This window comes from Brachyhypopomus gauderio, chromosome 1, assembly GCF_052324685.1.
Source record: "Brachyhypopomus gauderio isolate BG-103 chromosome 1, BGAUD_0.2, whole genome shotgun sequence".
Taxonomy (NCBI): domain Eukaryota; kingdom Metazoa; phylum Chordata; class Actinopteri; order Gymnotiformes; family Hypopomidae; genus Brachyhypopomus; species Brachyhypopomus gauderio.
Window position 1 is genome coordinate 41,013,229 of NC_135211.1, and position 12,500 is coordinate 41,025,728.

Here is a 12,500-nt window from a genome sequence, read left to right on the forward strand (position 1 = left end):
CACCTACAACCCACACACCTACACCTAACACACCTACACCTAACACACCTACACCCAACACACCTACAACCCACACACCTACACCTAACACACCTACACTACACACACCTACAACCCACACACCTACACCACACACACCTACAACCCACACACCTACACTACACACACCTACAACCCATACGCCTACACCTAACACACCTACAACCCACACGTCTACACCTAACACATCTACACCATTACACCACACACACCTACACAACCACACCTACACACCTACAACCTTACACCACACACACCTACTCTCAATACAACCTCACACCACACACCACACCCACACTCCACACACACCTAACACACATGTGTCTTGACTCCTGTCACATAAGTCAGCACTGTTTGTGTTTGTGCTCAGGTACAGTCACACACAAACATACACAGAAACACACACACAAACGCACACTTACTAAACATAACTGAACTGAACCCGGAGTGAACTGTGGTGTGTTAACAGCGTCACCACATTTTGAAAACTCCACCTCCCAAGGACCCGGCGTCCGTGTGCGAACCGGGCCCTACAGAACCAGCCAGCACCGCTGCCTCGAGACCAGAGAGAGAAGCGTCTCCCTCCGAGGGACCTGACTACAGCCCGCCCAGATGCTATCCGCAGACTTCAAAAACACACAGACGTGTGCGGCATTTTTAAACTGAGGATCTGGGAGAATCTAACGTGGGAGGCGCTCACACACACACACACACACAGACACACACACACTCACACTCTCACACACTCACACACGTGTGTGCGCACAGGCACCTGTAGGGGTGTGACATACAAAACAAACTGAACCAAACACATCCATCAGACGAGCCAATCACAGTCAACGCCACCACACTGTGTTGGAACCACACCTCTCGGTGAAGCAGGCATCGCTACGGATACCAGCGGACCCTGAACCCCACTTAAAACAGGTCAGGTTCAGAGTCATGTGGGAGGGTCCAGACCTCACAGGCCCTGTAAGTCCATACAGCCTACCTGTGTCTCTCTAACCCAGACACACATCTCTCTCTCTCTCTCACACACACACACACCATAGTGATTACGGGTGTCAATCTGTTTTGATCATTTGTGCAAATCCAGGTGAGCTATAATTCAGGTGAATCCCTTTCAAATCTCTTTTTCGAGTACCTGTCTCTCTGCCCCTCTTGTAACGTAATTAAACTCTGGAGAGGATGTGAGACTCCCATCAATATTAAGCCTCTGGCGCACCTCCTTTCATCACTGGACGTGTGTAACTTCCTCCAATCAGACGCCTCCTCCTAGCTCCTACACCAATACCAATAGGGCAGCTGTCACGGGTGAGTCCCGATGACTCCGCCCCCTCTGACCTCTAGCTGCTGAAGACACGTTATCTGTAAATGCCGTAGATTTACGTTAGGTGTAAATTCACGTTAGGTGTTGATTTACTGGGTATCCATGACAACGCACGTGTCCATGAGAGCACACGTGTCTGTAAGAGTGCATGGATCCATGATACTGGGTGTTCATGAGAGCACATGTGTTCAGGAGAGCGCACATGTCCATGAGAGTGCACGTATCCATGATACTGGGTATTCGTGAGAGCACACGTGTCCATGAGAGTGCACGTGTCCATGATACTGGGTGTTCATGAGAGTGCATGTGTCCATAAGAGCACACACGTCTCCATTGAGAGTGCACGTGTCCATGAGAGTGCACGTATCCATGATACTGGGTATTCGTGAGAGTACACGTGTCCATGATACTGCGTGTTCATGAGAGCACACACGTGTTCATGAGAGCACACACGTCTCCATTGAGAGTGCACATGTCCATGATACTGGGTGTCCATGAGAGTGCATGTGTCCATAAGAGCGCACGTGTTCATGATACTGGGTGTTCATGAGAGCACACGTGTCCATGATACTGGGTGTCCATGAGAGCACACGTGTTCAGGAGAGTGCATGTGTCCATGAGAGTGCACGTATCCATGATACTGGGTGTCCATGAGAGCACACGTGTCCATGATACTGGGGGTCCATGAGAGCGCACGTGTTCATTGAGAGTGCACGTGTCCGTGAGAGTGCACGTGTCCATGAGAGTGCACGTATCCATGATACTGGGTGTCCATGAGAGCACACGTGTCCATGAGAGTGCATGTGTCCAAGATACTGGGTGTTCATGAGTGCACACGTGTCTGTGAGAGTGCCCATGTCCATGAGATTGGGTGTCCATGAGAGAGCACCTGTCCAGGAGAGGGCACATACCTGTGATATTGGGTGTCTATGAGATGCCACGTGTCCATGAGAGTGCACGTGTCCATGAGAGTGCACGTGTCCATGATACTGGGTGTTCATGAGAGTGCACGTGTCCGTGAGAGAGCACATGCGCACGTGTCCATGAGACCCCATGTGTCCGTGAGAGCGCACATATCCGTGAGAGCGCACGTGTCCCTTAGAGCGCACGTGTCCGTGAGAGCGCATGTGGCCGTGAGAGTACACATGTCCATGAGAGTGCACGTATGTATGAGTGCACTGGTTATTTCTGAAGCTCCCACATCCACAGCTGGACGAAATGGGGAGAATTAGAAATGTGGATGTTTTAGCTACGAAACGTTACTGTGTTACTCTTCCCAGTTTACAACTGTGTTCAAACACTATTTAGGCAGCAAACGGCCAGTAAGCAGTTATTTGCTTAACCAGCTGACAGTTGAGGGCTTACATTTGCCCGTTACTGTGACATGGCTTGAAATAATGGACCTTAAAAGCTTCACACGTCTCATTCTCACCTCCACATCTGTGTTTGTGTGATTTAGTTCAGAACAGCAGTGCTGCACGTCAACAGGGTATTTTAGCATCTGTCAAAGAAGGCTAGAAAAGGAAGGATTTGGCCCCCAAACATGATTTAACCTCCTCATACTCTTCCTCCATTTCGTCCTCCTCATCCTCCAACCTCAAAGTGCTTGTTAACAGCTCAGTGTTTTGCCAAAGCACCCGGACTCAATAAATCTGTTCAAACGTCCACAATCGACCACGGTGCCGATGGCCTGCAATATTCTGACCCTCAGTGTGTACATTCAGCATAGTAAACATCATTAGAGCAACAACAAAACCCCAGAGCGACCTTTGACCTCTGCGGCCTTCCTGCTGTCTCTGGCTGTTGGCTCACACTGGATTTTGCTGGTTGGGGAACATGCTGAATTTACAGAATGACCCCAGAGACTACTCCACCTAACTACTCCACCTGATTAACACACCTGACCACTCCACCTGACTAACACACCTGACTAACAGGTTTGAAAAGTGCTGGAATTTAGGCTAAAGTACTTCAACATGCTTGAAATTGTAACTGTGCTTAGTTTCACAACAAATAGCTATCTGACTGAACAGTTCTCTTGTATTACGTTTACAAATATATGACTTGTAATTCCAGTGCAAAACATGAGAGAACGTGAAGACGTTAAGATTGGTTGTTTTGAAAATAAACAACCATTAAATATTATGAAAAAAATATACTCGAGTGTATGTATACTTAATTAAGTTTAATGTGCTGGGAAATATTGAAATGGACCTTGAAATTGACGTACAAGTGCTTTAATTCCACCTTGTAAAGGTGTATGAACCGGCAAACATGACTTTGTTCATTGCACTGAAATGCAGCGTGTGAAGTTACAAAATTCAAGAGGTGCACAACCTCGCAAATCGACAACGCACGAGGCCCTCACGCACGGGCGGAGCCACAGCGATTACACCATTTTCGACGCGTGGACCCTCGCGTCACTCGTGACGCATCAAGTATAAACCTAGCTTAACACACCTGACTACTCCACCTGACTAACACACCTGACTACTCCACCTGACAAACACACCTGACTACTCCACCTGACAAACACACCTGACTACTCCACTTGACTAACACACCTGACTCCTCCACCTGACTAACACACCTGACTACTCCACTTGACTAACACACCTGACTACTCCACCTGACAAACACACCTGACTACTCCACCTGACAAACACACCTGACTACTCCACTTGACTAACACACCTGACTACTCCACCTGACAAACACACCTGACTACTCCACCTGACTAACACATCTGACTCCTCCACCTGACTAACACACCTGACTACTCCACTTGACTAACACACCTGACTCCTCCACCTGACTAACACACCTGACTACTCCACTTGACTAACACACCTGACTCCTCCACCTGACTAACACATCTGACTCCTCCACCTGACTAACACACCTGACTACTCCACTTGACTAACACACCTGACTCCTCCACTTGACTAACACACCTGACTCCTCCACCTGACTAACACACCTGACTACTCCACCTGACAAACACACCTGACTACTCCACCTGACTAACACATCTGACTCCTCCACCTGACTAACACACCTGACTACTCCACTTGACTAACACACCTGACTCCTCCACCTGACTAACACACCTGACTACTCCACTTGACTAACACACCTGACTACTCCACCTGACAAACACACCTGACTACTCCACCTGACTAACACATCTGACTACTCCACCTGACTAACACACCTGACTACTCCACCTGACAAACACACCTGACTACTCCACTTGACTAACACACCTGACTACTCCACCTGACAAACACACCTGACTCCTCCACCTGACAAACACACCTGACTACTCCACTTGACTAACACACCTGACTCCTCCACCTGACTAACACACCTGACTCCTCCACCTGACTAACACACCTGACTACTCCACCTGACAAACACACCTGACTACTCCACCTGACTAACACATCTGACTCCTCCACCTGACTAACACACCTGACTACTCCACTTGACTAACACACCTGACTCCTCCACCTGACTAACACACCTGACTACTCCACCTGACAAACACACCTGACTACTCCACCTGACAAACACACCTGACTACTCCACTTGACTAACACACCTGACTCCTCCACCTGACTAACACACCTGACTACTCCACCTGACTAACACACCTGACTACTCCACCTGACAAACACACCTGACTACTCCACCTGACTAACACATCTGACTCCTCCACCTGACTAACACACCTGACTACTCCACCTGACTAACACACCTGACTACTCCACTTGACTAACACACCTGACTACTCCACCTGACAAACACACCTGACTACTCCACCTGACAAACACACCTGACTACTCCACCTGACTAACACACCTGACTACTCCACTTGACTAACACACCTGACTCCTCCACCTGACTAACACACCTGACTACTCCACTTGACTAACACACCTGACTACTCCACCTGACAAACACACCTGACTACTCCACCTGACAAACACACCTGACTACTCCACCTGACAAACACACCTGACTACTCCACTTGACTAACACACCTGACTCCTCCACCTGACTAACACACCTGACTACTCCACCTGACTAACACACCTGACTACTCCACCTGACTAACACATCTGACTCCTCCACCTGACTAACACACCTGACTCCTCCACCTGACTAACACACCTGACTACTCCACTTGACTAACACACCTGACTCCTCCACCTGACTAACACACCTGACTCCTCCACCTGACTAACACACCTGACTACTCCACTTGACTAACACACCTGACTCCTCCACTTGACTAACACACCTGACTACTCCACCTGACTAACACATCTGACTACTCCACTTGACTAACACACCTGACTACTCCACCTGACTAACACACCTGACTCCTCCACCTGACTAACACACCTGACTACTCCACTTGACTAACACACCTGACTCCTCCACCTGACTACTCCACCTGACAAACACACCTGACAAACACACCTGACTACTCCACTTGACTAACACACCTGACTACTCCACCTGACAAACACACCTGACTACTCCACCTGACAAACACACCTGACTACTCCACTTGACTAACACACCTGACTCCTCCACCTGACTAACACACCTGACTACTCCACTTGACTAACACACCTGACTACTCCACCTGACTAACACACCTGACTACTCCACTTGACTAACACACCTGACTACTCCACCTGACAAACACACCTGACTACTCCACCTGACTAACACATCTGACTCCTCCACCTGACTAACACACCTGACTACTCCACTTGACTAACACACCTGACTCCTCCACTTGACTAACACACCTGACTACTCCACTTGACTAACACACCTGACTCCTCCACCTGACTAACACACCTGACTACTCCACTTGACTAACACACCTGACTACTCCACCTGACAAACACACCTGACTCCTCCACCTGACTAACACACCTGACTACTCCACCTGACTAACACATCTGACTACTCCACCTGACTACTCCACCTGACAAACACACCTGACAAACACACCTGACTACTCCACCTGACTAACACACCTGACTACTCCAACTCACTACTCCACCTAATGAGCACTAACCAAGAAATGAGGAGCATGAAGAAAGGATCTCAGTCTCAGGACTGAACAACACTTATTTCTGCCTGAGCCCAACCCATGTCCAGGATTACTGTGTTATTCCTCAGATTCTCTTACTTAAGGGCGTTTACCACACCAGTCTAAATTTCTCTGACAAATCCAACAGGCCACTTGGAGTTAAACGGTTGCCCGAGGGACTGTTGGCGTGCTAGGATGATGTCGTATAGGATCAAACGTTTGGTCCACGGCTGTGTTCTCCGCTCACGGAGCGTAGAGGAAGCAGACGGACTTTAATATCCCGGCAGGACCAGTGGCCTCACGTCAACCTTCCACACGAGCACACACCTGCTGTTTCCGCCCGCAACGCCCCAGAGCACTGGACCAGAGTCCCGCCAATCACACGTCAGGAGCCAATCACGTTCCACTCCAGCGGCTTCTCCGTGGGCGTCAGCTCCGTCTCATTGCGCACCACACCGCGCTGACACGCTCACTGCGAAAGGTCCAAGGAACTGCGATCAATTGCGTTCGCTTCATGATTTAAGATGCTGTCTGAGATGGAGAGAAATGAAACATCTGTGTGAATGAAAAGGAAAGTTGTTCTGGGCAGTTTGAAGTCGTTCCGCGGCCGTCTCTCTGGGCTGTAGCGGCTCGCTCATTTTCTCCTGCAACAACAAGTGTTCTGTGCCACAACAAGTAATTAAGAGTCAGGGCTGAAGAGTGGAGGCGGAGTTTAGGGGCTTAGTGGAGGCGGAGCTTAGGGGCTGGAGAAGCGGTTGACGACAACAACCTCACAATAGAAACAGCGATGCATTGGAAACTGCATCACACACCAAATGACCAGGGCCAGCACACAGAGACACAGCAGAGAGAGAGGGAGAGAGTGGGAGAGAGGGAAAGAGATGGAGTGAGAGAGAGATAAAGAGAGAGAGAGAGAGAAAGATAGAGAGAGAGAGAAAGAGAGAGAGAGAGAATGATCAAACACATCCCGATTGGCACTAATGTTTTATTGCCTTCGAGTTGCTGTATAATTAATGAATGCCAAAGGCAAGTTGAGACCTGTGCAGCTGGAGGAGACTACAGAAGCGCAGCAGGAAGACAGGGACGCGTCTCACGCGTGAGCAGGAAGACAGGGATGCGTCTCACGCGTGAGCAGGAAGACAGGGACGCGTCTCACGCGTGAGCAGGAAGACAGGGAGGCGTCTCACGCGTGAGCAGGAAGACAGGGACGCGTCTCACGCGTGAGCAGGAAGACAGGGAGGCGTCTCACGCGTGAGCAGGAAGACAGGGACGCGTCTCACGCGTGAGCAGGAAGACAGGGAAGCGTCTCACGCGTGAGCAGCAAGACAGGGACGCGTCTCACGCGTGAGCAGGAAGACAGGGACGCATCTACGCATGAGCAGGAAGACAGGGACGCGTCTCACGTGTGAGCAGGAAGACAGGGACGGGTCTCGCGCGTGAGCAGGAAGACAGGGAGGCGTCTCACGTGTGAGCAGGAAGACAGGGATGCGTCTCACGCGTGAGCAGGAAGACAGGGACGGGTCTCACGTGTGAGCAGGAAAACAGGGACGCATCTCACGTGTGAGCAGGAAGACAGGGAAGCGTCTCACGTTTGGGCTGGAAGACAGGGACGCGTCTCACGTGTGAGCAGGAAAACAGGGACGCATCTCACGTGTGAGCAGGAAGACAGGGACACGTCTCACGTGTGAGCAGGAAGACAGGGACGTGTCTCACGTGTGAGCAGGAAGACAGGGACGCGTCTCACGTTTGGGCTGGTTTGGGCGGCGGCTGCACCTCACTGCTGACCCTTCTTCTTGTTCTAATGGACAGACACGGAGCTGCGCTGAACTCAAATAAAACACCGCCGAGGAGCAACACTGGAGCAGAAGTCAAGTCATCACACGTGAGGTGTTATGAGTCATCACACGTGAGATGTTATGAGTCATCACACGTGAGATGTTATGAGTCATCACACGTGAGGTGTTATGAGTCATCACACGTGAGATGTTATGAGTCAACACACGTGAGGTGTTATGAGTCATCACACGTGAGATGTTAAGAGTCATCACACGTGGGGTGTTGTGCGTTATCACATGTGGGAATCTGGAGCACGTCAGCGCCACCATCTTCCAGATCACAAACAACTCCAACTTCTTTAGAAATGATTCACTGATGAATGAACATTAACGATTCAACGTTCTTCAGATCTTTTACATCGAACATATGTAGAGTGGATACGATCTGAAAGGACAAAATACCTCAGAACTGCTGACAGGTCCTGGAACATCTGCAGCCTTTGGGCAGTAAATTCAAAGAGTCGTTTGGTTCATGAGCCACTGGTGACATCTTTCTTCAAACGCTTCAACGTTCATGAATGACATTCGAATGGGCTTTTAAAAACTAAATAGACTAATAAATTTTAATCATCTTCTATAAAATGTAAAACTTTCTAGGAGGTGCATATTTCTGTAAAGCTGCCTTGTGACAATGTATGCTGAAGTGAACTGACCTGGATTGAACTGAACTGAAATTAACTGAATTGGAATTAACTGAACTGAACTGAACTGAAATGATCAGACAGTACAGCATCTGTGCTGGTAACCAACAGGATCTGCTAGTTTCCAGTCCCACTAGCTGAACTCATTATGTGGTTCTAATGAAACACATTCTCGTGTAAATTCGTTTTCCCATATGCACAGTGTTCTAGTTATTCAAAATCACACGACACCCTGCTTCTGAAGGTTTTTGCATTTCTGAACATTTATAGATGGCCATATTGCACATTTCCATGGAGATGTTTGATTTTGACCTTCACTATAACTACAGTGTAACTTGATTTACACATTAATAAAATTCTGCTGACAAAACGCTCGTTCATCAATAAAACCTTCAAAAAACATTGGAGGGATTCAGAGAAAGAACTCAAGATGTAACGCTACACTTTCAACACACTGAGACCCTTTGGTGAAGTAAAGTCACCTGTCTAGGGGGCGCTCTTGAGCCTCAGAAGATGTTGCACAGGTTTCTCCTAACACCCTGGGATTAAGGTTAGGATTAGAGTTAGGGTTAGGTTTGTGGTTCAGGTTAGGATTAGCACTAGGATTAGGGGTGAGGGTTTAAAATAAGGGTTCGGGTTAGGATTAAAATTCATGTTAGGTCCAGGATTAGGGTTAGGATTACGTTTAGGTCCAGGATTTGGGTTAGGGTTAGGATTAGAATTAAGGTTAGGTCCAGGATTACGATTAGGGTTAGGATTAGGATAAAGGTTAGATCCAGAGGTTCCAAAACTGCATTGTTAACTGAGCCACAGTTTCTCTCTGCCTGTAAAAGCACGTCATACGTCATTAGACTGGAATAGGCCATATTAGCCCATTATGTGTGTCATTGACTTTAACTGCACAATTTGCGACTTTTAGTGAACAACTCACAGAGAGAAAGCCATCCTGCTTCAGAACAAATTCTTTCAAAATACTCAAGATAAACAAAACACTCGTACTGTTCCCCTAATTAAGACCCATTTTGTGTTGCCTGTTAAACAATGTGTACATACTGCATGTTCAACACAACAGAAACTCTTCAGACAGCACTAATGGCCATGATAAACAGAATATAATCTTCCACACATCCCACGCCCCTAAACTCTGCCTTACAGAGAGAGGGAACCAACTGAAGTCAGCAAGACATGTCATAGTGAAGGACAACCAATCAGGAAGGATGTTAAAGTGAGTTCAACCAATCACAAAGATGCAAAGGCATCAGGCACAGGGGCAGTCTGGGCAGCACATAAGAATAGGAAACTAACCCTCCTATCGTCCTTGGGGTCAATTTGACCCCATTCAATGTTTATCATTCAAAAAATAGTAGTTGACATTTTTCCTTTTACTTCATATTTCATGACATTTCCTAATTTGATGGGGACAAGTGATAAAGCATAAAATTTTCATGATGACTTTTTTTCAATGTGCTGAACACATCGGTGGTCCTCAGGGGTCAATTTGACCCCAAGCTGTTTTAACTAGATTTGTATGAAAAATTCAAGATAAATTCATTCTAATTGAAAAGTTTGGCCTGATGGTGGCGCTAGAGGACAGGTCAACTCACAGATTTTCAAGGGGCTATTAAGTTGTTGAACATAACAAGAACATAAATTGTTGACCGGTGGGGGGGGGGGGGGAGCGGGTGAGGGGGCGCCGTGTAGTGATTATTGTAAAATAAATGGGTCTTATTATTTACATTGAGGGGGCGGGACACATCGCCTGGGGGTGGGGGGGGGGGGGGTCAGGGAACGTAAGTTTTTGACCGAGGGGGGGGGCGAGGGGGCGCCGTGTAGCGATTGTTGTAAAATAAATGGGTCTTATTATTTACATTGAGGGGGCGGGGCACATCACCTGGGGGGGGGGGGGGGGGGTGGCGAACGTAAGTTGTTGACCAGGGGGGGTACCGGGCGGGTGAGGGGGCGCCGTGTAGCGATAAATAAAATAAGTAAAACAAATGGGTCTTATTATTTACATTGAGGGGGTGGGACACATCGCCTGAGGGGGCAACGCCCCCTTTTGCCCCCCCACCCCCACCCCCCCTGTGGGGCCGGCCCTGTGCCTGTCCCAAAAATGTGGTCAACAATATTCTGTAAATCATTTTCTAGTGTCAAATATCCCTGGGGTCAAATTGACCCCAAGGACGAATCGTATAGTAGTATATTTGAGGATAATAGGACAGCTAAAGTGATGCAGAGAGAGAGAGAGAGAGAGAGAGAGAGAGAGAGAGAGAGAGAGAGAGAGAGAGAAGGACAGGGGAAACACTGGCCAATATGAAAACCTCTCAGTGACACCACACTGACTACATTTCCAGACACCCATCAAGTACGCTCTTAATCAGTTTAAGAATCTGAACCAGGAGGCTGGTTAAACACCTCACCATTCACACACACATGGTTAAAGACCTCACCTTTCACACAAACATAGTTAAACACCTAACCATTCACACATTTACATTTACATTTATGGCATTTGGCAGACGCCCTTATCCAGAGCGACTTACATTTTTATCTCATTTTTTATACAAGTGAGCCATTGAGGGTTAAAGGCCTTGCTCAGGGGCATCTCAGTCATGGCCTCAGGTCTGGGGATCGAACCCACGACCCTCCGCTCACAAGACCATTTCCCTAACCACCAGGCCATGACTGCCCCACACACACTAAATACTTCAACATTCACACACACACAGGTAAACACCTCATCTTTCACAAAAACATGGCTAAACACCTCACTATTCAAACAAACATGGTTAAACATCTCACCATTCACACACACATGGTTAAATACCTCACCTTTCACACAAACATGTCTAAACACTTCACCATTCACACATACATGATTAAACACTTCACCATTCACACACACATGGCTAAACAGCTCACCATTCAAACAAACATGGTTAAACATCTCACCCATTCACAGACTCATGGTTGCACCATCTGACAGTGTTTACCCACATAAGTGTTTCCGTGTTTTCATAAACCAAATTCACTACTGGTCTTTCTGCTCATGGTGGCAGGACCGGTGACGGTAAGGTCCTACGTGTGTCTCCTCGTCCAGCTCCTCATGAGCAGGACCTGGGTCAGGGTCAAGGTCAGGGTCAAGGTTAAGTTCAGGTTTAGGGTGACGGTTAGGGTGGGGTCAGGGTCAGGGTTAGGTTCCTGAAGTCACCGTCTTCTCCTTCAAGGTTCGAGCATGTGAGGGTGGGGGACTCAAACACACCGTACCCCATCTACGACTGGAAACATAAAGATTCTAGAGTGATGAGGAATACCCAACGGCTTGTTGACTAATGAGGGCGGGACAGATCGGGTCAATGTGATTGGCTGATCCTTCGCTGATTGACTGGGGTGTCAGTGAAGGTCTGGCCTCCCTCTCTTCATGGCGAGTGAATGTGATAGGATGTCAGTAAGGATTACAGGAGCTGAAGTGTGTCAACATTAACACACTAGCCAATAACTGAAGGCAATCATTAACATTCAAGACAACATACTGTAAGCTG

General features: G+C 48.1%; 1 protein-coding gene across 1 annotated transcript in view; it reads right to left on the reverse strand.

Moving 5' to 3' along the window:
- The window catches only part of sgcz (sarcoglycan zeta), a 208,523-nt gene that overhangs the window by 22,512 nt on the left and 173,511 nt on the right, over positions 1-12,500 (reverse strand).